The 25016-nt window shown below is 36.3% G+C and overlaps 2 long non-coding RNA genes across 2 annotated transcripts; one reads left to right on the top strand and one right to left on the bottom strand.

The window, feature by feature from the left end:
* Nucleotides 1-1260: 1260 nt before the first annotated feature.
* On the top strand, nucleotides 1261-24500 carry LOC110838894 (uncharacterized). The gene is made up of 13 exons (XR_015538428.1): nucleotides 1261-1860; nucleotides 3676-6860; nucleotides 7500-7904; nucleotides 9960-10084; nucleotides 11390-11508; nucleotides 13021-13214; nucleotides 15263-15387; nucleotides 16693-16811; nucleotides 18324-18517; nucleotides 20566-20690; nucleotides 21996-22114; nucleotides 23615-23808; nucleotides 24407-24500. It is a non-coding gene; the product is annotated as an uncharacterized LOC110838894 (long non-coding RNA).
* Nucleotides 2327-6417, bottom strand: LOC147871701 (uncharacterized). The gene is made up of 3 exons (XR_015538429.1): nucleotides 6276-6417; nucleotides 4934-5073; nucleotides 2327-2882 (listed from the first exon to the last, which is right to left on the bottom strand). It is a non-coding gene; the product is annotated as an uncharacterized LOC147871701 (long non-coding RNA).
* Nucleotides 24501-25016: the final 516 nt, after the last annotated feature.

Below are 25016 nucleotides of genomic sequence, written 5' to 3'. Positions count from 1 at the left end.
ACCGAAACATACACATAAGATATTTTCCTGGAGTAGCTGAGACAGGAATATTTCCAGCTTAATGTCCATAAGCTATGAGTTTCTGAAATGAATAAGTTTGATTTACAAATGTATGTAGCATGAGAATAAAATCTGTACTTTGCAAAACACGCAAGTTACGTACCTGAAGACAATCTGCTCTGACATGCCAATTCAAATGGAAGAAAGTATTTCTCTGCTGTAATGATATTGGCTTCATCATTCTTTGGTAATGGCAAGGCAGATGATGGATTAGGGGCATCCTGACCTGCACCTTTCAGTTCGTTTCGTATCTACAATGTAAGGTTATGACAATTAATCAGGAAAATTAACCAAGATTAAGAGCTACTACAATTAATGAAAACTTGACATAAAGATATTAACTATTCAATTACATGCAATGCAAAACTACTTACAGTATAACCGCCACTTACTGTGTTCAATCAAAGTATTTTTAAATAAATTTTGTTAATATAATTCGAAACAGAACGAGCAACTTACCAAGCACGTTTCAACCGGGAGTGGTGCTACCACTTTATATCTTGGTCGCTGAGTATCGTCTCTAGAGCCCTCACAATAAACATTTCTTTGGTTTAAAAGTCCTTTGCATCGTTACCTAAAAGAATAACAATAACATTCTTCAAATGTAAGGTACTAAATAATATGAATCACTTTACGACGACATTATTCTAATCAATAAAGACAGGCAGCCATTTTGAACGGAACTAATATCGTAGTGAAATTTGAAACTATTGTTCCTTAATTCGGCAACTATTCTCAATATCACACTGATAGAATTTAAGTTCTATAACATGTATGTTTTTCATAATGTGAAAACATATGTCTTAATAACACGCTTTATTATACGGTCAGATTGTCGATTTACTTTCATTACCAACATTCAAGCATGGAAGTTCCTTTTATTTTAACTAATGTTTCAATGCAACTCTCTCACAAACTAAACATTTTCTAGCAGTTATAGGCAAAGTGGAATATCTGAAATTCATATAACTTAATATGTTGTCTTGCGATATTTCACTTAGTGAGACATTATCCCTAAAGTATACATGCCTTCGTTTACCACGTTGGTCACAGTGGATGGTGACCTTACGTACGAAATAAACATTGATGTTTTAAGTGTTAATTCTAAAATGATTATACATATCATTGTATAATATATAGTTACTTATAGTATTTAATACGTATGTACAGGATGAATTACATCTTGTGTGAGGTACACGAAATCCGTCCTGGAACTGGAATTTTTTGTAACAGAATTGGCAGTACTACATTAAGTTTGCATGTGTTGACAAAATATGTCTTATAATATTACAATGAAATTTATTGTATTATAGTTTGAATTTAAAACACAGAACGTATTGGTTATTGTAGGTTGTACTGGAGACATGAACATTGCATAGGTCAGGAACAGAGGTGAAGGAAAAGCTTTCACCTTTTCAACTTAAGTTATGCTAGTTGTGGTTTGTTACCTTCCCCTTAAAGTTATTATGACAATTTCCAGTGTTATGAAACCTTACTTCGAAGCTTTTATGACCAAATTCTGCCTTAAGTGAACTGTCTTTCTGTTGGGTTTTATTCTAAATAAATCAAGTTATTTATTTGCTACCTTGTGACTGAATTCCCTACTGACTCATTTAGAATTGTAAACTGTGAATACTACAAATAAATTTGTCGTCCTTAATTTTACAAGAAGCCCAGAGGAGAAAGCTGTTCCAGTTGTGAAAGTTATTGCAACTCCAGAGATAAAATCAACCGAAGAGTCTGGGATTGTCCCAGAAAATGTATCCAAATCAAAGACGACGAATGAAGTCAAGGGGGAAGGTAAGTTCTCTTCCTTTAAATTATTTAAATTTGTTCTGTAGCATAAGAATTTAATATTTCGTTACTGCCTCAGGGTATTTATATGCTAAGTCTGTAGCAGAAGCTGTGTGACTTCAATATAGAGATAGAATTTTCATTGTGGGTTTATTTGAGTCGCTATTACAAGTACATTGTTTGGTCATGCAAGGGGCCACTCATTTAAAGTTACAGTGCCATAATTTTATGTTGAAAGTAGAATATTTCAAGGCTTTAATGACAATTCAGTACTAATGAATAATGAATTGGACAGATGGATGAGGTATGCAAGTCTCAGTTAGGATAACCAGTCTCAGACCAAGATCTGGACCTTGGACCTCCCAAATTTGAAGCACGATTGCTAATCACTTGGCTTGCAATTTTTGTATCCATTATATATGGGATTTAAATAAGAGAGATTTGAAGGAAGTGGTTTTCAAAAGATCAGATATTGTAATAAATAAAATGTCTTTATTTTAGAACTCTGAAACTATTTGGGGAGACAGAATAAACTGTGTTAATTGTGCCCTCATCTTCTGTTAAAAGTTATTGTAATTTAAAAGTGTGCAAGGACTTATGAAGTATTACCTGGCCTATATTTCATGTTATGAGTTGACACATTTTAGTCTAGAATTTTGTTTTTGACAGTAATCTTTCTTCTGGTGTCAGTTTACATAAACTCTTGATTGACACATTTCAGAATTTTAAAAAAAAAAAAAAATATACAGACTTTTAATTCCATAATTATAATTTCTAATGTCAATTTATAATACATAACCCTAAAATATGAGGAGAGATGGAGACTTCCAGTTTCCCCAGAAATGATAAACACAAGCCTTAACAAGGTGAAAGCCTTCAAACTTCAATTTAGTTCAGTGTTTTGTACAGGAGTTAACTCTATTTAGATTTGATATGGGAGTTTACTGTTAAAATATATTGTTGTTGGTAACCTTTGGTTTCCAAACTGAAAGATGCCATTGGCTGATGAGCTGAGTCACTTATTCTCTCTGGAAATGAAAAAAAACGACAAATGACTGTCTGGATCAAATCAGGAGCCAGGTGGTTCCATCAATTTCCAGTGTACAGCATGTGGAAATATTTACAAATACAGGCGAAGTCTTTTGAGACACGTAAGACTGGAATGTGGAAAGGAACCTCTGTTTCAGTGTCCAGGCTGCCGCCCTGCGGTTTAAACATAGAAATCATTTAACTACTACAAAACATAGCAAATTAAATTCATAATTGTGTGCAACAACCAAGACTTAGTATATTTTGAATGTAAATTTAAATCATGTGAAGATATATATTTCTGTTTTTTTGTGATGTATGCTTGTATTGTTCTGATGACAGTGTGTTCCTGTTATAAATGTTTTTGATTCGTCATATTTTAAACTCTCTTATTGCCAAGCTGCATATTTTTTAAAAAAAACAACTGAGATGCTTTTTTAAAATTTCATAACGATCACAAGAGACCTTTATGATTTATGAAACAGAACATCGCACACCAAAAAATATATTGTGTGATAGTGTAATTTATTAAACGAAACACACACATATTTTTTTAAAATTAAATAATAAATAACAGAAAAGTAATTTTTAAGCATTAGTCATATAGGAGGCTTACAGAATCTGTCACACTGGTAGGAAAATGGGAGAATACATTGTATAAACTTAATTGTACGTGGACCGTCATCTTATCATTTACAAAGATTATCGATGGTATTAAACTTGTGTGTTACAAATGTTGTACCTTTGAAAGAAATTCTCATTATTCTTACACGAAATAATTTTATTTTCCAGTTACTCATCCATAAATCCATCGAGACGCTGTGATTACCAGGTTATAGAAATATGCGTAAGAAGACTTTGGTATATGTTACGTAGTCATCGCAGATGTTTAATCGTGTCTCACCGTAACACGAAGGCAACTATCCCATTGTGAAAGAAATCACTGACCAGTCATTTGCGCTCCTTTAGTTATCCGATGAGACAGAAATAACTTTGGTGGTTCAGAAGCTTCGACTCCGAGACACCCTCACACATTATCACTGGAAGCCTTTTGTTATATATAGTTATTATTTCTGTCAAGTAGAATGCTGTTTTCTTACGCATATTGATGGTTATAAGAGTTAATGTAGTGTATTATGTTGTAGACGTCTGGTCGTATTACAAAAAGGATAACGTTCACAAATGGTTTATTTTTATGTTGGATACAAGATTTTTTTTTTAAAAAATATGTACCTTCAGTTACGCCATGATCGCTTCCATGGACGTCTCGTCAAATTCTTTGTTCATTAATAATTTTATCATTTGGTGTTATAGTCTGAGATTCTGACAGTGTTTTAAGTAAGTGAGAAAATATGGAAATGCCTTCAGTTTTCTCTGTTCTCAGTGGCTTCCTTCACTAAGTTATTTAATATTTTTTTTGTTTATTTAATGATTCTTTGTCAGTTGTGAAGATTATATTGACAATGTTTAGTGAGAATTGGCAGAATGATTAAGAGGAATGAAATAAGTTTACATAATTGTATTTGTTATGTGTACTGAAACACCATTTTGCAAGGAACTTGCAGTTTTTCTGAAGAACTTACTGCCTTCCTCTCCAGACTGGAATACATTTTCACTAGTGTGCTTTAGGTGTACTCCCAATACACCAGATGAGTTTTCTAATAATACTTTAATTTCGGTGTTAACAAATTATTTCCTTAAAGTAAATTTAATCATAGTATTGAAGTGAGATATATATTTCTTGTAGATATATTGAAGAGGAGATTTTTACTTCCCAAGAATTACAGAACGTCTGCTGGAAGGCTAATAGTATGAGACGTATGAACTACGGACGAAATGTGGGTGAAGATTTGCTTTATCTGGCTTTCTCACTAATTTTTTTTCATTCTTAAGAGTTATTTTATCGTGCGAACAGACGACGGAAGTTTCACCACTTATCGGAATACAAAAATAGAACATTTTGCTGACAGAACTATTCCATTGTGTGTTACAGAATTGAAAGAAAGCAAACTTCAGCAGTTGTAGTAATCAGAATTCTGACAGAGAGTACCTCAGGGCTGCTGATGGTCAGGAGGTGATATATCATGGCAGACGAGGCATTTCGGCGTATGACGTGGCGAGAGTTACCGATACGAGAAGAACATGGTGAGGCATATTCTCAGTTCCAGTGTCCGCATCGCCCACATCAAACTAAACACAAAAGCAGCATCCAAATGTCTCCGATTAAAGCCCATTAGAAGAGATACAGGTAAGTTGATGCGTACAAACACATACTCATGCATGGATGCATGAGTATGTTCTGTTACTTATTGAAGAATTGAGTTAGCTTCCTCTTGAGTATATGTCATACGGAGACAGATAATATGAAAGGTATATAGAGAGTTACTATTGGGAACAATAATTTATGTAGGATCAGTTCATGGTACGCCTGCATCATATTTTGTCAGTCAGTTTTGGCATTGGGTTTCATTTAAGGTTCTTATGGTGATGGCTGTCTTCTGGGATATTGTGTGGTAGATATTGATCAAAATATCAGAAGAGTTTACTGCCTCCATAACAAAAGCCCTGTTGAAGGAGGCTCTAAGCCCTTCTGTCAGTTTCTACTCAACTCAGAAGACAGCCATATCAAATTTTGATATTTGCAGAGTTTGGTTCATTTAGGCGTTTCTTTATTCAAGGCCTTGAATTAATATATTTAAGTCCTTAGATTCAGTTTAATAAAACTTTGAAAAAAAATGCCACTTCTGTTATAGGTGTCCTGAAAACTCACAATATTTTCATAAGCTCTGATTTTAAGAAACTCGTCGTTAACCTTTGTCAGACACACATCATGGCTTTTGCAGTAGTATATTGTTAAACCATGAACTGCGTAGCTCAACTCTGACTGGCAGCCTCAAATTATTGACGTTTAAATCCCCTGTTACTATATCGAAAAAGATTGCGTGCGCTACCAGAGGTGTTGTCCGAGCCTAACTGATGCATTCCTAAATTTATGTAGTGAATATGCTATATGTAAAGGAATAACAGTTTTGTGATTGTGATTTCGTTCCATTTCTTGTCTTACCCAAGTTTTCTATTAAAGCGTGATTTTAATTAATTTGAATAATTTGTAAATATTATAAATGTATTGTGTGTGATGTTTTATTGTAGCTGGTGGGTTGCATTGAGATTTTTGCTGGGCTCGTGTTGCACATAACTGTACTAGTTTTTTTATAGGTTAATTTGATCTGCATCATTTCATTCATCTTAATGTTGATCCTTTTTCTTTGGAAATACAGCCTTCATCTACGTAATACAACCACTCAGAATCAGGAACTGCAGTTAACTTGAGAATATTAGAAATGGTTACTGAATTTCTAAAAAAAACTGTCATATGTCCTAAGTCTACTTACTAAATTACCAGTTGCTGATGTAAGGAGTTTGTTAGCAAGGGAAAGGTTAATTTTCTACATCAGTAAAATAACTGATGACTTTTTGAGAAGACTTCTTCTCCACAGTTACTGAGTAGAGTTTTAGTTCCATCCAGATGTGTCCAGTACGTAAAAGTGCACATAACTCAAAAAAAAACACCGTGAAACTGAACACTCATTTTGGCTTAGTGTTATATAAATACCGCATTTAATTCCAAACAATTAAATGGTAAATCCTGTAAGAACTATAATGGTCTTTTAATTTTATTTATTTGATTATTTTCAGCAGAGACTAGAGCAGAAACCGTCACGAATAAAATATTCAGCAATCCCGTTGCTGCTGATGGCTTTACAATTTGTGGAGTGGTATTTCAGGTAGCATTTCAAACAACAGTGCAATGGAGTGTGCTTCGACGTAGATCTACTTCAGACCCGTGATCGGTAGATGGCAGCAGAGTCTGTTACAGTACGCAAAGAATGATCATCGAATATCCCTCATTCTCCCGCGATCCCGGGATTTGTTCGCTGCTTTTCAGATGTTGCCATCCCTGCGTACGAGATAATGGCGTAAGTATTGTGTATATCTTCTGTCCACTGCATTTCTTCTGTCATATATTGCGAGAGCGTGCAAGTTAATGTTATGTTATTTGAGCGTGTGATGAATTTATGTGTGTCATCTTTCCCTTGTGTGGAGGACGTAAAGTAAGAACTAATTCGATTGCGTTGAAGGTCGGCTTAGTTGGCCAATTGATAATGATGTAGAGTGCCTCTATAGGAAAAATTACGTCTGTGACTTGCTTGTGGAAATGCTGTAGCTGATAATTTGTAGTTGTGTAAGAACTTGCTGCAATGAACAAAGTAAAAGTAAGTAGGTAGAGTGACAGGATGCAATAATGGTGATGTGGCACACTTCATTCTTACTGGGATTCTTAGTGACAAGGTATCTGGTGTTCATAAGATGCCTCATAAGGCCATTAGGAAGACCTCAGTCCCTCGTGCGTCTAGTTGCTCTCCGAGGATGTGTACAGTTATAATTTTGGTGTGAATGCCTTGTCTGTATCAAAGAGGAGTTTGAGATCAGAGGATTAATACTGAAGAGGATGTGCTTAATGGCAACTGCCTTGTGAACTGTATCTCCCCTCTTTTATGCATATATCGTGGAGTAATATTACCAAGAGATGGCAGACAAAGTTATCTGAATATTAGTGTTTCAGAAGAGCAGTTGTGTGTGTGATGGGGAACCAGCTTAGGTGGAGTTGGAGATGTGAAGAACCAGACAGAATGAAGCACCTGGAATGTTTGTGACTTGGATAAGGAAATGCAATATTCAGGTATGTTAGAGAGTAGAGTTTATTTACATTCCATAGATCCTTATTAGGACTAAACTAAAGGATGTTGTTAATTGATGAACTTGCAGGCACTGTAAAGCAACAGACTGGAGATGCTGATGTTGCAGCTGTAACTAAAGGAATTGAGACATTAAAGATCCCAAATAGGACAGGTTGTGGGACTAAAGGAAGAAAAACTGGACTTGTCAACGCTTCGGAACAAAATTGCCATTCATTATGATGTGGAATTTAAACCTTCACCATTTCCAAAGAGGCTTTTGAGGTGTGTATAGCCCCATTATATTTTGCATACGATATGTACAGGTAAACTTTGTATGATTTTTTTATGGGATAAAGAATAATAATTATGTTAACATTAGTTTCAAAATGGTTTTATTTGGTTTTACAATAATTCACTCTGATTTGCATTTTTTGGTAACTGGTAAGATTTTAATTGTACATATTTCAGTGTACTGTTGTATTTTTAAATTATTTTACCCACAAATCTAAGAACTAAATCAGTTTTGAAGATACGTTGCATGTGAAAATGTGTGCGCTATAATACTAATACGTTTGAATCCAGCAAATACTGAACTTTTCTGCCTTCGTAGACTTTGGACGTCCATGGATATTTGTGTAGCTAGCAGCAAAAATGAATTTCTTACCTGTTGTCTATCTTCTTTAGGTCAGTCTGAATAATATTAAAACTTTTAATGACTTCCGTGTAAAAAGACCTTTTGCTACTCTGATAACTCAGAATAATGTGATGTTAATTTTCTCACATTAATTTGTATGTCGTTGTTAATAAGTAGGAGGCTAAATGTTTATGTTTTGTGTTTATACAATTTGGTAAAATCAATGCATTGCTTATATACTTACAGGTAGATTTTGATTAATCGGGTGTTGAGGAGGATATTTGGGCCTAGGAGAGAAGACAATGGGGCGTGGAGAAAACTGCACAATGACGAGCTTAAAAATCTGTACTGCTCCCCCAGTATTGTCAGGGTGATTAAGTCGAGAAGATTGAGATGGGCGGGGCATGTAGCGCGCATGGATGGGACAAGGTGTGCACCGGGTATTGGTTGGGAAACCTGAAGGAAAGAGACCGCTGGGGAGACCTAGACATAGATGGGAGGATAATCTCAGGCAGGATCTATGGGAGATAGGAGTTGAAGGAGAATGGATTTTGTTGGCCCAGGACAGGGTCCAGTGGAAGGCTTTGGTTAATTCGGTGATGAACCTTCGGGTTCGGTAAGCCATCTAGTTAGTTAGTTAGTTAGATTTTGATTACAGTTTGTTATTGTCAGTGTTGGTAAAATTCAATACAATTTTAAGAGCTAGCCGAGATTTTAGGGACCAAACGTAATGTGGTTGCCATGTGTTGCTGCATTTAACAGTACATTGCAATCAGGTCTTTTCTCATTGTGATTATGAATTAATGACTGCTGCCTCCATTATAGCATTATTTGTAGATGAATGTTGACATCGAGGATGTATTAATTGGTACAGCTCTTCTCTGGTTTAAGAGTATTACTGAATGTAATTGCACATTATGTATGAAGCTTCATTCTTTAGGTTTCAAAATCCTAAATTTTTGTTTCTGTAACAATACATGCTCTGGTCCAGTGGTTTTGAAATTGCGGGTCAGAATGAATTGTGAGGGTGCCTTGAAAGGGTCGCAAGCTTAACCTTTTCCTCACTGATTGTTGCATTTGTAACCACACTTGGAGGATACAATCAGGATCTTTGGTTAGCGTATGAACTGTAGTGATCTGATAAGAACAGTTCCATTATTTAATAAAACTATTAATAAGGTAGTATATTTGCGTCATATTGTGAATTAGGTTAATATTTTCTGTCAAATCACAATTTTAATAAGATAATAAAATATAAAATATTTAAAATATCATTTCACGTTCCGCATCGAATGATCGATTTACAAATTGGAACGTCTCTTACGACATGTTTCGGTTATATTTAACCGTCCTCAGGTATAAATTAGATTGGTAAATCTAAAACTCGAATTACAATCATTTACAATGTTATGCAGTTTATTGAAAATGTTATTATCAGATTACTCTTATATATTAGAACGAAGGTATTGTTTTTTATATGGCGTGGTTCATCTGATGTTCAATATTAGTCGGTGATGAGTTGATAGAGACATGACGTGTCTAGCGGAAGACATCTAGAAGTATTACTGTGTCGGGTCGAGGTTTAATACTGAATAGGATGTGCTGAATGGCAACTGCCTTGTGAACTGTATCTCCCCTCTTTTATGCATATATCGTGGAGTAATATTACCAAGAGATGGCAGACCAAGTTATCTGAATATTAGTGTTTCAGAAGAGCAGTTGTGTGTGTGATGGGGAACCAGCTTAGGTGGAGTTGGAGATGTGAAGAACCAGACAGAATGAAGCACCTGGAATGTTTGTGACTTGGATAAGGAAATGCAATATTCAGGTATGTTAGAGAGTAGAGTTTATTTACATTCCATAGATCCTTATTAGGACTAAACTAAAGGATGTTGTTCATTGATGAACTTGCAGGCACTGTAAAGCAACAGACTGGAGACGCTGATGTTGCAGCTGTAACTAAAGGAATTGAGACATTAAAGATCCCAAATAGGACAGGTTGTGGGACTAAAGGAATGAAAACTGTAGTAGAAACCAACTATTTATCAATTTTTCCTGTAGTGATGTTGCTTGGAACACAATTGAAGGTGTGATAGCGCATGTAATATAAACAAAAGTTTTGTTCTCACTGTAGACAGTTTTCCACTCTAAAATGAAAAAGATGTTTCTATCAGAAAGATTCTGATGTGTTTTTATGTTCAGTAAGACAAATATAATAGGAAGCATACTGGCAGTTTTAGTTATGTAATGTGATATCATCGAAGGCCAAGTTGAAGGAAAGCGAGGACTGGGAAGAAGACTGATACAGCTAACCGACGATCTGAAAGAAGGAAAGAAGATGAAGTTCCAGGAATTAAAACGAGAAGCTGAGAATAGGGAAAACTGGAGAGCTCTTTTTGGGCAGAGCAATGGACCTGTCGTAAGACAGAACACTGAATAATAATAATAATAATAATAATAATATAGTAAAAATTTGTGTCATGGTATTAAGCTTTAGTAAGAATCCTTTACATAAGATTGAATGAAAATACACTTGTTCTAGTCACGCACAACAGAATAGTATTGCGTGCCCACTAAGCAGTGTTATAAATTTGTGTGTAACTAATTTAAAATTGAAATTCATTAGTAAACCACTGTCAGCATAAGGAATAGCTTTCTGTTTCTGTCCATGATAATGTCACGGAGGATATTTACTGACAGACTACCGACGTCCATCTTCTGGCATTCGAAAGAACAGCTTCATTATTGCTTTTCAGGTGATGTCATAGTTATCTTTAGTAATCTTCCACCTTGTCCATAAATTTGTTGGCTCTCCGGTCTGTATTCGGTCCGTGGCCTCCTCGATTCTCCTCTTCCATTCGGTCCTCTGTTAGGTCCATCTGTCCGAGGCTTTGATTGAGGTGTAGTATCTTAATTTGTAAGTATTCCTTTGAGATGGCCTCCGACATGTGTCTAGCAAATCTCGTGTGAGCTGCTTTTAGTCATATTTCTTAATATCCACTTCAGTATTATATCTCATTCTTGTTCTAACCAGGAAGTCTAAGTAATTACCTAGTTGGTGGGCGTGTGCTAGCATTAACAGAGTGACTGTGACTGGTTGTGCTTCAACTGGATATTTCTTGTTATGTTCCAGACAGGCGTTGTTACATCAATGGACAACATTGTTCCTTTTAAGTACCTGCAGTTGCCACAGACAGAGCAAGACAATACAATGGCCTTCCAACTAAGTATTCAACTATTTTCAATTGCCAGGTAATACACAGAATCTGTTACATGCAATATTGTATTCATATTGAATCAGTATATATTCATACGAAACAATCTCTACCAAAACGTACAGGGAAGAAACTACTGCTGAGCATACGGACCGAGCTTTAACACGACTTGTGTTCATGGTTCATCAATTTGATGCGTGCTCAAGGTTCTACTAGAAGGACGGTAGATTTATCACCTCCCTAAGCACTGCAGCTTACCTTATGTGATAGAGGAGTCTCAATGAGCTGTCCTCTTGCTTCTAAGCAAGCCTCGCTCCTCTTCTATGGCTCTCCGGTCCATATTCCGTCCATGGCCTCCTCAATCCTCCTCTTCCATTTGGTCCTATCCTCTGTTAGGTCTGTCTGTCCGAGGCTTTGATTGAGGTTTAACATCATCTTCCTTTTTAAAGTGCAACCCCCAACCTGGAGGACCTGAGTACCTGTCTTAGTCTGACCTCTCCCCCCTCGACCAATCTGGCTAGGGAGGCCCTACCAGCAGCTATGCTACCGCCAACATACCAAGCAAGCCTTGCGCCTTCTAAAATTATTTCTTCACACGTGATGGAGTTGCTATCTTGAAATATTAGCAGTCTCCCTTGGAATATTGCTAGTTTTCGCAAAGAACGCAAAGTACCATCTGCACAACAGACAGAACATCGCAGTCTCAAAATTTGAATGTAAGAATTTAAGAATTTTTGTAACATAATTTTGTGAGACAACAAAAACAGTCTCATGTCTTGGTAAATAGCGATACATAAAATACCAAAGGTGTTTCACACGACGTTAAGAAGAATAATGTAGTTGAATGTGTGTGTCGAGATAACGGACGACACTGCATTCAGCGTTAATAATTGTATAAATATTTATAATTCAGGCTCTGAATATCCAGGTGTGCATTCTAAGCAATAAATTTGAGACAAATAATTGCAAATATAATATAAATAGATTATGGACGGATACCAGTTAATATGACACTGTTGTGAGACAGTGGTGATGATGGAAGCCTGTTTGTCCTGTATACAAGGTGTATACTGTCCTGAAAAATGTAATAGAAGCTAGTTGGTTAAATTTGTGGCTCAATTCACAATCATCACAGCTATGCAATTCTTAGAGCATTGTTACATAAAATAAGACAAGCCTTTGCAATTTTCAATTGCCTCTGGAATGTGAGTAAAATTAATTGTTTACCCACACTCCGAGACACTTCATATTACAAAGTGAGAAAATGTCAGTGGCCTGAAGTATATTTTACTTTGTGTCCATATGCAAATTTTTATTTTCATTACAAAAATTCTGATATCGTGCTCAGGAAGGCGGTTGATCGATAACTTTGAAATTAAATTTTTGTGTTGGAAATTTAATTTTAAAATAATTTTTTAACTTAACTGTACTTTTCCAGATCAAATAATAAGTCACAAAATGGTTTGAAATGATCTCAGTTCTTATTTTCTTGAATAAAGAATATTTATGAATTTAAAATGTATTTTGTTGTTCATTGATGAAATCGCAGGCACCGTAAGGCAACGGACTGGAGACGCTGATGTTGCAGCTGTAACTAAAGGAATTGAGACATTAAAGATCCCAAATAGGACAGGTTGTGGGACTAAAGGAAGAAAAACTGGACTTGTCAACGCTTCAGAACAAAATTGCCATTTATTATGATGTGGAATTTAAACCTTCACTATTTCCAAAGAGGCTTTTGAGGTGTGTATAGCCCCATTATATTTTGCATACGATATGTACAGGTAAACTTTGTATGATTTTTTTATGGGATAAAGAATAATAAATATGTTAACATTAGTTTCAAAATGGTTTTATTTGGTTTTACAATAATTCACTCTGATTTGCATTTTTTGGTAACTGGTAAGATTTTAATTGTACATATTTCAGTGTACTGTTGTATTTTTAAATTATTTTACCCACAAATCTAAGAACTAAATCAGTTTTGAAGATACGTTGCATGTGAAAATGTGTGCGCTATAATACTAATACGTTTGAATCCAGCAAATACTGAACTTTTCTGCCTTCGTAGACTTTGGACGTCCATGGATATTTGTGTAGCTAGCAGCAAAAATGAATTTCTTACCTGTTGTCTATCTTCTTTAGGTCAGTCTGAATAATATTAAAACTTTTAATGACTTCCGTGTAAAAAGACCTTTTGCTACTCTGATAACTCAGAATAATATGATGTTAATTTTCTCACATTAATTTGTATGTCGTTGTTAATAAGTAGGAGGCTAAATGTTATGTTTTGTGTTTATACAATTTGGTAAAATCAATGCATTGCTTATATACTTACAGGTAGATTTTGATTAATCGGGTGTTGAGGAGGATATTTGGGCCTAGGAGAGAAGACAATGGGGCGTGGAGAAAACTGCACAATGACGAGCTTAAAAATCTGTACTGCTCCCCCAGTATTGTCAGGGTGATTAAGTCGAGAAGATTGAGATGGGCGGGGCATGTAGCGCGCATGGATGGGACAAGGTGTGCACCGGGTATTGGTTGGGAAACCTGAAGGAAAGAGACCGCTGGGGAGACCTAGACATAGATGGGAGGATAATCTCAGGCAGGATCTATGGGAGATAGGAGTTGAAGGAGAATGGATTTTGTTGGCCCAGGACAGGGTCCAGTGGAAGGCTTTGGTTAATTCGGTGATGAACCTTCGGGTTCGGTAAGCCATCTAGTTAGTTAGTTAGTTAGATTTTGATTACAGTTTGTTATTGTCAGTGTTGGTAAAATTCAATACAATTTTAAGAGCTAGCCGAGATTTTAGGGACCAAACGTAATGTGGTTGCCATGTGTTGCTGCATTTAACAGTACATTGCAATCAGGTCTTTTCTCATTGTGATTATGAATTAATGACTGCTGCCTCCATTATAGCATTATTTGTAGATGAATGTTGACATCGAGGATGTATTAATTGGTACAGCTCTTTTCTGGTTTAAGAGTATTACTGAATGTAATTGCACATTATGTATGAAGCTTCATTCTTTAGGTTTCAAAATCCTAAATTTTTGTTTCTGTAACAATACATGCTCTGGTCCAGTGGTTTTGAAATTGCGGGTCAGAATGAATTGTGAGGGTGCCTTGAAAGGGTCGCAAGCTTAACCTTTTCCTCACTGATTGTTGCATTTGTAACCACACTTGGAGGATACAATCAGGATCTTTGGTTAGCGTATGAACTGTAGTGATCTGATATGAACAGTTACATTATTTAATAAAAGTATTAATAAGGTAGTATATTTGCGTCATATTGTGAATTAGGTTAATATTTTCTGTCAAATCACAATTTTTAATAAGATAATAAAATATTTAAAATATCATTTCACGTTCCGCATCGAATGATCGATTTACAAATTGGAACGTCTCTTACGACATGTTTCGGTTATATTTAACCGTCCTCAGGTATAAATTAGATTGGTAAATCTAAAACTCGAATTACAATCATTTACAATGTTATGCAGTTTATTGAAAATGTTATTATCAGATTACTCTTATATATTAGAACGAAGGTATTGTTTTTTATATGGCGTGGTTCATCTGATGTTCAATATTAGTCGGTGATGAGTTGATAGAGACATGACGTGTCTAGCGGAAGACATCTAGAAGTATTACTGTGTCGGGTCGAGGTTTAATACTGAATAGGATGTGCTGAATGGCAACTGCCTTGTGAACTGTATCTCCCCTCTTTTATGCATATATCGTGGAGTAATATTACCAAGAGATGGCAGACCAAGTTATCTGAATATTAGTGTTTCAGAAGAGCAGTTGTGTGTGTGATGGGGAACCAGCTTAGGTGGAGTTGGAGATGTGAAGAACCAGACAGAATGAAGCACCTGGAATGTTTGTGACTTGGATAAGGAAATGCATTATTCAGGTATGTTAGGGAGTAGAGTTTATTTACATTCCATAGATCCTTATTAGGACTAAACTAAAGGATGTTGTTCATTGATGAACTTGCAGGCACTGTAAAGCAACAGACTGGAGACGCTGATGTTGCAGCTGTAACTAAAGGAATTCAGACATTAAAGATCCCAAATAGGACAGGTTGTGGGACTAAAGGAATGAAAACTGTAGTAGAAACCAACTATTTATCAATTTTTCCTGTAGTGATGTTGCTTGGAACACAATTGAAGGTGTGATAGCGCATGTAATATAAACAAAAGTTTTGTTCTCACTGTAGACAGTTTTCCACTCTAAAATGAAAAAGATGTTTCTATCAGAAAGATTCTGATGTGTTTTTATGTTCAGTAAGACAAATATAATAGGAAGCATACTGGCAGTTTTAGTTATGTAATGTGATATCATCGAAGGCCAAGTTGAAGGAAAGCGAGGACTGGGAAGAAGACTGATACAGCTAACCGACGATCTGAAAGAAGGAAAGAAGATGAAGTTCCAGGAATTAAAACGAGAAGCTGAGAATAGGGAAAACTGGAGAGCTCTTTTTGGGCAGAGCAATGGACCTGTCGTAAGACAGAACACTGAATAATAATAATAATAATAATAATAATATAGTAAAAATTTGTGTCATGGTATTAAGCTTTAGTAAGAATCCTTTACATAAGATTGAATGAAAATACACTTGTTCTAGTCACGCACAACAGAATAGTATTGCGTGCCCACTAAGCAGTGTTATAAATTTGTGTGTAACTAATTTAAAATTGAAATTCATCTGTAAACCACTGTCAGCATAAGGAATAGCTTTCTGTTTCTGTCCATGATAATGTCACGGAGGATATTTACTGACAGACTACCGACGTCCATCTTCTGGCATTCGAAAGAACAGCTTCATTATTGCTTTTCAGGTGATGTCATAGTTATCTTTAGTAATCTTCCACCTTGTCCATAAATTTGTTGGCTCTCCGGTCTGTATTCGGTCCGTGGCCTCCTCGATTCTCCTCTTCCATTCGGTCCTCTGTTAGGTCCATCTGTCCGAGGCTTTGATTGAGGTGTAGTATCTTAATTTGTAAGTATTCCTTTGAGATGGCCTCCGACATGTGTCTAGCAAATCTCGTGTGAGCTGCTTTTAGTCATATTTCTTAATATCCACTTCAGTATTATATCTCATTCTTGTTCTAACCAGGAAGTCTAAGTAATTACCTAGTTGGTGGGCGTGTGCTAGCATTAACAGAGTGACTGTGACTGGTTGTGCTTCAACTGGATATTTCTTGTTATGTTCCAGACAGGCGTTGTTACATCAATGGACAACATTGTTCCTTTTAAGTACCTGCAGTTGCCACAGACAGAGCAAGACAATACAATGGCCTTCCAACTAAGTATTCAACTATTTTCAATTGCCAGGTAATACACAGAATCTGTTACATGCAATATTGTATTCATATTGAATCAATATATATTCATACGAAACAATCTCTACCAAAACGTACACGGAAGAAACTACTGCTGAGCAGACGGACCGAGCTTTAACACGACTTGTGTTCATGGTTCATCAATTTGATGCGTGCTCAAGGTTCTACTAGAAGGACGGTAGATTTATCACCTCCCTAAGCACTGCAGCTTACCTTATTTGATAGAGGAGTCTCAATGAGCTGACCTCTTGCTTCTAAGCAAGCCTCGCTCCTCTTCTATGGCTCTCCGGTCCATATTCCGTCCATGGCCTCCTCAATCCTCCTCTTCCATTTGGTCCTATCCTCTGTTAGGTCCGTCTGTCCGAGGCTTTGATTGAGGTTTAAAATCATCTTCCTTTTTAAAGTGCAACCCCCAACCTGGAGGACCTGAGTACCTGTCTTAGTCTGACCTCTCCCCCCTCGACCAATCTGGGTAGGGAGGCCCTACCAGCAGCTATGCTACCGGCAACATACCAAGCAAGCCTTGCGCCTTCTAAAATTATTTCTTCACACGTGATGGAGTTGCTATCTTGAAATATTAGCAGTCTCCCTTGGAATATTGCTAGTTTTCGCAAAGAACGCAAAGTACCATCTGCACAACAGACAGAACATCGCAGTCTCAAAATTTGGATGTAAGAATTTAAGAATTTGTGTAACATAATTTTGTGAGACAACAAAAACAGTCTCATGTCTTGGTAAATAGCGATACATAAAATACCAAAGGTGTTTCACACGACGTTAAGAAGAATAATGTAGTTGAATGCGTGTGTTGAGATAACGGACGACACTGCATTCAGCCTTAAAAATTGTGTAAATATTTATAATTCAGGCTCTGAATATCCAGGTGTGCATTCTAAGCAATAAATATGAGACAAATAATTGCAAATATAATATAAATAGATTATGGACGGATACCAGGTAATATCACACTGTTGTGAGACAGTGGTGATGATGGAAGCCTGTTTGTCCTGTATGCAAGGTGTGTACTGTCCTGAAAAATGTAATAGAAGCTAGTTGGTTAAATTTGTGGTTCAATTCACAATCATCACAGCTATGCAATTATTAGAGCATTGTTACATAAAATAAGACAAGCCTTTGCAATTTCCAATTGCCTCTGGAATGCGAGTAAAATTAATTGTTTACCCACACTCCGAGACACTTCATATTACAAAGTGAGAAAATGTCAGTGGCCTGAAGTATATTTTACTTTGTGTCCATATGCAAATTTTTATTTTCATTACAAAAATTCTGATATCGTGCTCAGGAAGGCGGTTGATCGATAACTTTGAAATTAAATTTTTGTGTTGGAAATTTAATTTTAAAATAATTTTTTAACTTAACTGTACTTTTCCAGATCAAATAATAAGTCACAAAATGGTTTGAAATGATCTCAGTTCTTATTTTCTTGAATAAAGAATATTTATGAATTTAAAATGTATTTTGTTGTTCATTGATGAAATCGCAGGCACCGTAAGGCAACGGACTGGAGACGCTGATGTTGCAGCTGTAACTAAAGGAATTGAGACATTAAAGATCCCAAATAGGACAGGTTGTGGGACTAAAGGAAGAAAAACTGGACTTGTCAACGCTTCAGAACAAAATTGCCATTCATTATGATGTGGAATTTAAACCTTCACCATTTCCAAAGAGGCTTTTGAGGTGTGTATAGCCCCATTATATTTTGCATACGATATGTACAGGTAAACTTTGTATGATTTTTTTATGGGATAAAGAATAATAAATATGTTAACATTAGTTTCAAAATGGTTTTATTTGGTTTTACAATAATTCACTCTGATTTGCATTTTTTGGTAACTGGTAAGATTTTAATTGTACATATTTCAGTGTACTGTTGTATTTTTAAATTATTTTACCCACAAATCTAAGAACTAAATCAGTTTTGAAGATACGTTGCATGTGAAAATGTGTGCGCTATAATACTAATACGTTTGAATCCAGCAAATACTGAACTTTTCTGCCTTCGTAGACTTTGGACGTCCATGGATATTTGTGTAGCTAGCAGCAAAAATGAATTTCTTACCTGTTGTCTATCTTCTTTAGGTCAGTCTGAATAATATTAAAACTTTTAATGACTTCCGTGTAAAAAGACCTTTTGCTACTCTGATAACTCAGAATAATATGATGTTAATTTTCTCACATTAATTTGTATGTCGTTGTTAATAAGTAGGAGGCTAAATGTTATGTTTTGTGTTTATACAATTTGGTAAAATCAATGCATTGCTTATATACTTACAGGTAGATTTTGATTAATCGGGTGTTGAGGAGGATATTTGGGCCTAGGAGAGAAGACAATGGGGCGTGGAGAAAACTGCACAATGACGAGCTTAAAAATCTGTACTGCTCCCCCAGTATTGTCAGGGTGATTAAGTCGAGAAGATTGAGATGGGCGGGGCATGTAGCGCGCATGGATGGGACAAGGTGTGCACCGGGTATTGGTTGGGAAACCTGAAGGAAAGAGACCGCTGGGGAGACCTAGACATAGATGGGAGGATAATCTCAGGCAGGATCTATGGGAGATAGGAGTTGAAGGAGAATGGATTTTGTTGGCCCAGGACAGGGTCCAGTGGAAGGCTTTGGTTAATTCGGTGATGAACCTTCGGGTTCGGTAAGCCATCTAGTTAGTTAGTTAGTTAGATTTTGATTACAGTTTGTTATTGTCAGTGTTGGTAAAATTCAATACAATTTTAAGAGCTAGCCGAGATTTTAGGGACCAAACGTAATGTGGTTGCCATGTGTTGCTGCATTTAACAGTACATTGCAATCAGGTCTTTTCTCATTGTGATTATGAATTAATGACTGCTGCCTCCATTATAGCATTATTTGTAGATGAATGTTGACATCGAGGATGTATTAATTGGTACAGCTCTTTTCTGGTTTAAGAGTATTACTGAATGTAATTGCACATTATGTATGAAGCTTCATTCTTTAGGTTTCAAAATCCTAAATTTTTGTTTCTGTAACAATACATGCTCTGGTCCAGTGGTTTTGAAATTGCGGGTCAGAATGAATTGTGAGGGTGCCTTGAAAGGGTCGCAAGCTTAACCTTTTCCTCACTGATTGTTGCATTTGTAACCACACTTGGAGGATACAATCAGGATCTTTGGTTAGCGTATGAACTGTAGTGATCTGATATGAACAGTTACATTATTTAATAAAAGTATTAATAAGGTAGTATATTTGCGTCATATTGTGAATTAGGTTAATATTTTCTGTCAAATCACAATTTTTAATAAGATAATAAAATATTTAAAATATCATTTCACGTTCCGCATCGAATGATCGATTTACAAATTGGAACGTCTCTTACGACATGTTTCGGTTATATTTAACCGTCCTCAGGTATAAATTAGATTGGTAAATCTAAAACTCGAATTACAATCATTTACAATGTTATGCAGTTTATTGAAAATGTTATTATCAGATTACTCTTATATATTAGAACGAAGGTATTGTTTTTTATATGGCGTGGTTCATCTGATGTTCAATATTAGTCGGTGATGAGTTGATAGAGACATGACGTGTCTAGCGGAAGACATCTAGAAGTATTACTGTGTCGGGTCGAGGTTTAATACTGAATAGGATGTGCTGAATGGCAACTGCCTTGTGAACTGTATCTCCCCTCTTTTATGCATATATCGTGGAGTAATATTACCAAGAGATGGCAGACCAAGTTATCTGAATATTAGTGTTTCAGAAGAGCAGTTGTGTGTGTGATGGGGAACCAGCTTAGGTGGAGTTGGAGATGTGAAGAACCAGACAGAATGAAGCACCTGGAATGTTTGTGACTTGGATAAGGAAATGCATTATTCAGGTATGTTAGGGAGTAGAGTTTATTTACATTCCATAGATCCTTATTAGGACTAAACTAAAGGATGTTGTTCATTGATGAACTTGCAGGCACTGTAAAGCAACAGACTGGAGACGCTGATGTTGCAGCTGTAACTAAAGGAATTCAGACATTAAAGATCCCAAATAGGACAGGTTGTGGGACTAAAGGAATGAAAACTGTAGTAGAAACCAACTATTTATCAATTTTTCCTGTAGTGATGTTGCTTGGAACACAATTGAAGGTGTGATAGCGCATGTAATATAAACAAAAGTTTTGTTCTCACTGTAGACAGTTTTCCACTCTAAAATGAAAAAGATGTTTCTATCAGAAAGATTCTGATGTGTTTTTATGTTCAGTAAGACAAATATAATAGGAAGCATACTGGCAGTTTTAGTTATGTAATGTGATATCATCGAAGGCCAAGTTGAAGGAAAGCGAGGACTGGGAAGAAGACTGATACAGCTAACCGACGATCTGAAAGAAGGAAAGAAGATGAAGTTCCAGGAATTAAAACGAGAAGCTGAGAATAGGGAAAACTGGAGAGCTCTTTTTGGGCAGAGCAATGGACCTGTCGTAAGACAGAACACTGAATAATAATAATAATAATAATAATAATATAGTAAAAATTTGTGTCATGGTATTAAGCTTTAGTAAGAATCCTTTACATAAGATTGAATGAAAATACACTTGTTCTAGTCACGCACAACAGAATAGTATTGCGTGCCCACTAAGCAGTGTTATAAATTTGTGTGTAACTAATTTAAAATTGAAATTCATCTGTAAACCACTGTCAGCATAAGGAATAGCTTTCTGTTTCTGTCCATGATAATGTCACGGAGGATATTTACTGACAGACTACCGACGTCCATCTTCTGGCATTCGAAAGAACAGCTTCATTATTGCTTTTCAGGTGATGTCATAGTTATCTTTAGTAATCTTCCACCTTGTCCATAAATTTGTTGGCTCTCCGGTCTGTATTCGGTCCGTGGCCTCCTCGATTCTCCTCTTCCATTCGGTCCTCTGTTAGGTCCATCTGTCCGAGGCTTTGATTGAGGTGTAGTATCTTAATTTGTAAGTATTCCTTTGAGATGGCCTCCGACATGTGTCTAGCAAATCTCGTGTGAGCTGCTTTTAGTCATATTTCTTAATATCCACTTCAGTATTATATCTCATTCTTGTTCTAACCAGGAAGTCTAAGTAATTACCTAGTTGGTGGGCGTGTGCTAGCATTAACAGAGTGACTGTGACTGGTTGTGCTTCAACTGGATATTTCTTGTTATGTTCCAGACAGGCGTTGTTACATCAATGGACAACATTGTTCCTTTTAAGTACCTGCAGTTGCCACAGACAGAGCAAGACAATACAATGGCCTTCCAACTAAGTATTCAACTATTTTCAATTGCCAGGTAATACACAGAATCTGTTACATGCAATATTGTATTCATATTGAATCAATATATATTCATACGAAACAATCTCTACCAAAACGTACAGGGAAGAAACTACTGCTGAGCAGACGGACCGAGCTTTAACACGACTTGTGTTCATGGTTCATCAATTTGATGCGTGCTCAAGGTTCTACTAGAAGGACGGTAGATTTATCACCTCCCTAAGCACTGCAGCTTACCTTATGTGATAGAGGAGTCTCAATGAGCTGACCTCTTGCTTCTAAGCAAGCCTCGCTCCTCTTCTATGGCTCTCCGGTCCATATTCCGTCCATGGCCTCCTCAATCCTCCTCTTTCATTTGGTCCTATCCTCTGTTAGGTCCGTCTGTCCGAGGCTTTGATTGAGGTTTAAAATCATCTTCCTTTTTAAAGTGCAACCCCCAACCTGGAGGACCTGAGTACCTGTCTTAGTCTGACCTCTCCCCCCTCGACCAATCTGGCTAGGGAGGCCCTACCAGCAGCTATGCTACCGCCAACATACCAAGCAAGCCTTGCGCCTTCTAAAATTATTTCTTCACATGTGATGGAGTTGCTATCTTGAAATATTAGCAGTCTCCCTTGGAATATTGCTAGTTTTTGCAAAGAACGCAAAGTACCATCTGCACAACAGACAGAACATCGCAGTCTCAAAATTTGGATGTAAGAATTTAAGAATTTGTGTAACATAATTTTGTGAGACAACAAAAACAGTCTCATGTCTTGGTAAATAGCGATACATAAAATACCAAAGGTGTTTCACACGACGTTAAGAAGAATAATGTAGTTGAATGCGTGTGTCGAGATAACGGACGACACTGCATTCAGCGTTAAAAATTGTATAAATATTTATAATTCAGGCTCTGAATATCCAGGTGTGCATTCTAAGCAATAAATTTGAGACAAATAATTACAAATATAATATAAATAGATTATGGATGGATACCAGGTAATATGACACTGTTGTGAGACAGTGGTGATGATGGAAGCCTGTTTGTCCTGTATACAAGGTGTATACTGTCCTGAAAAATGTAATAGAAGCTAGTTGGTTAAATTTGTGGCTCAATTCACAATCATCACAGCTATGCAATTCTTAGAGCATTGTTACATAAAATAAGACAAGCCTTTGCAATTTCCAATTGCCTCTGGAATGTGAGTTTACCCACACTCCAAGACACTTCATATTACAAAGTCAGAAAATGTCAGTGGCCTGAAGCATATTTTACTTTGTATCCATATGCAAATTTTTATTTTCATTACGAAAATTCTGATATTGTGCTCAGGAAGGCGGTTGATCGATAACTTTGAAATTAAATGTTTGTGTTGGAAATTTAATTTTAAAATAATTTTTTAACTTAACTGTACTTTTCCAGATCAAATAATAAGTCACAAAATGGTTTGAAATGATCTCAGTTCTTATTTTCTTGAATAAAGAATATTTATGAATTTAAAATGTATTTTGTTGTTCATTGATGAAATCGCAGGCACCGTAAGGCAACAGACTGGAGACGCTGATGTTGCAGCTGTAACTAAAGGAATTGAGACATTAAAGATCCCAAATAGGACAGGTTGTGGGACTAAAGGAAGAAGAACTGGACTTGTCAACGCTTCAGAACAAAATTGCCGTTCATTATGATGTGGAATTTAAACCTTCACCATTTCCAAAGAGGCTTTTGAGGTGTGTATAGCCCCATTATATTTTGCATACGATATGTACAGGTAAACTTTGTATGATTTTTTTATGGGATAAAGAATAATAATTATGTTAACATTAGTTTCAAAATGGTTTTATTTGGTTTTACAATAATTCACTCTGATTTGCATTTTTTGGTAACTGGTAAGATTTTAATTGTACATATTTCAGTGTACTGTTGTATTTTTAAATTATTTTACCCACAAATCTAAGAACTAAATCAGTTTTGAAGATACGTTGCATGTGAAAATGTGTGCGCTATAATACTAATACGTTTGAATCCAGCAAATACTGAACTTTTCTGCCTTCGTAGACTTTGGACGTCCATGGATATTTGTGTAGCTAGCAGCAAAAATGAATTTCTTACCTGTTGTCTATCTTCTTTAGGTCAGTCTGAATAATATTAAAACTTTTAATGACTTCCGTGTAAAAAGACCTTTTGCTACTCTGATAACTCAGAATAATGTGATGTTAATTTTCTCACATTAATTTGTATGTCGTTGTTAATAAGTAGGAGGCTAAATGTTTATGTTTTGTGTTTATACAATTTGGTAAAATCAATGCATTGCTTATATACTTACAGGTAGATTTTGATTAATCGGGTGTTGAGGAGGATATTTGGGCCTAGGAGAGAAGACAATGGGGCGTGGAGAAAACTGCACAATGACGAGCTTAAAAATCTGTACTGCTCCCCCAGTATTGTCAGGGTGATTAAGTCGAGAAGATTGAGATGGGCGGGGCATGTAGCGCGCATGGATGGGACAAGGTGTGCACCGGGTATTGGTTGGGAAACCTGAAGGAAAGAGACCGCTGGGGAGACCTAGACATAGATGGGAGGATAATCTCAGGCAGGATCTATGGGAGATAGGAGTTGAAGGAGAATGGATTTTGTTGGCCCAGGACAGGGTCCAGTGGAAGGCTTTGGTTAATTCGGTGATGAACCTTCGGGTTCGGTAAGCCATCTAGTTAGTTAGTTAGTTAGATTTTGATTACAGTTTGTTATTGTCAGTGTTGGTAAAATTCAATACAATTTTAAGAGCTAGCCGAGATTTTAGGGACCAAACGTAATGTGGTTGCCATGTGTTGCTGCATTTAACAGTACATTGCAATCAGGTCTTTTCTCATTGTGATTATGAATTAATGACTGCTGCCTCCATTATAGCATTATTTGTAGATGAATGTTGACATCGAGG

The sequence above is a fragment of the Zootermopsis nevadensis genome, unplaced genomic scaffold (assembly GCF_977971745.1).
Source record: "Zootermopsis nevadensis isolate Lab colony 2312 unplaced genomic scaffold, Znev_1.0 Znev_ptg000044l, whole genome shotgun sequence".
NCBI classification, from domain to species: domain Eukaryota; kingdom Metazoa; phylum Arthropoda; class Insecta; order Blattodea; family Termopsidae; genus Zootermopsis; species Zootermopsis nevadensis.
This window is presented reverse-complemented; position numbering and strand designations above follow the sequence as displayed.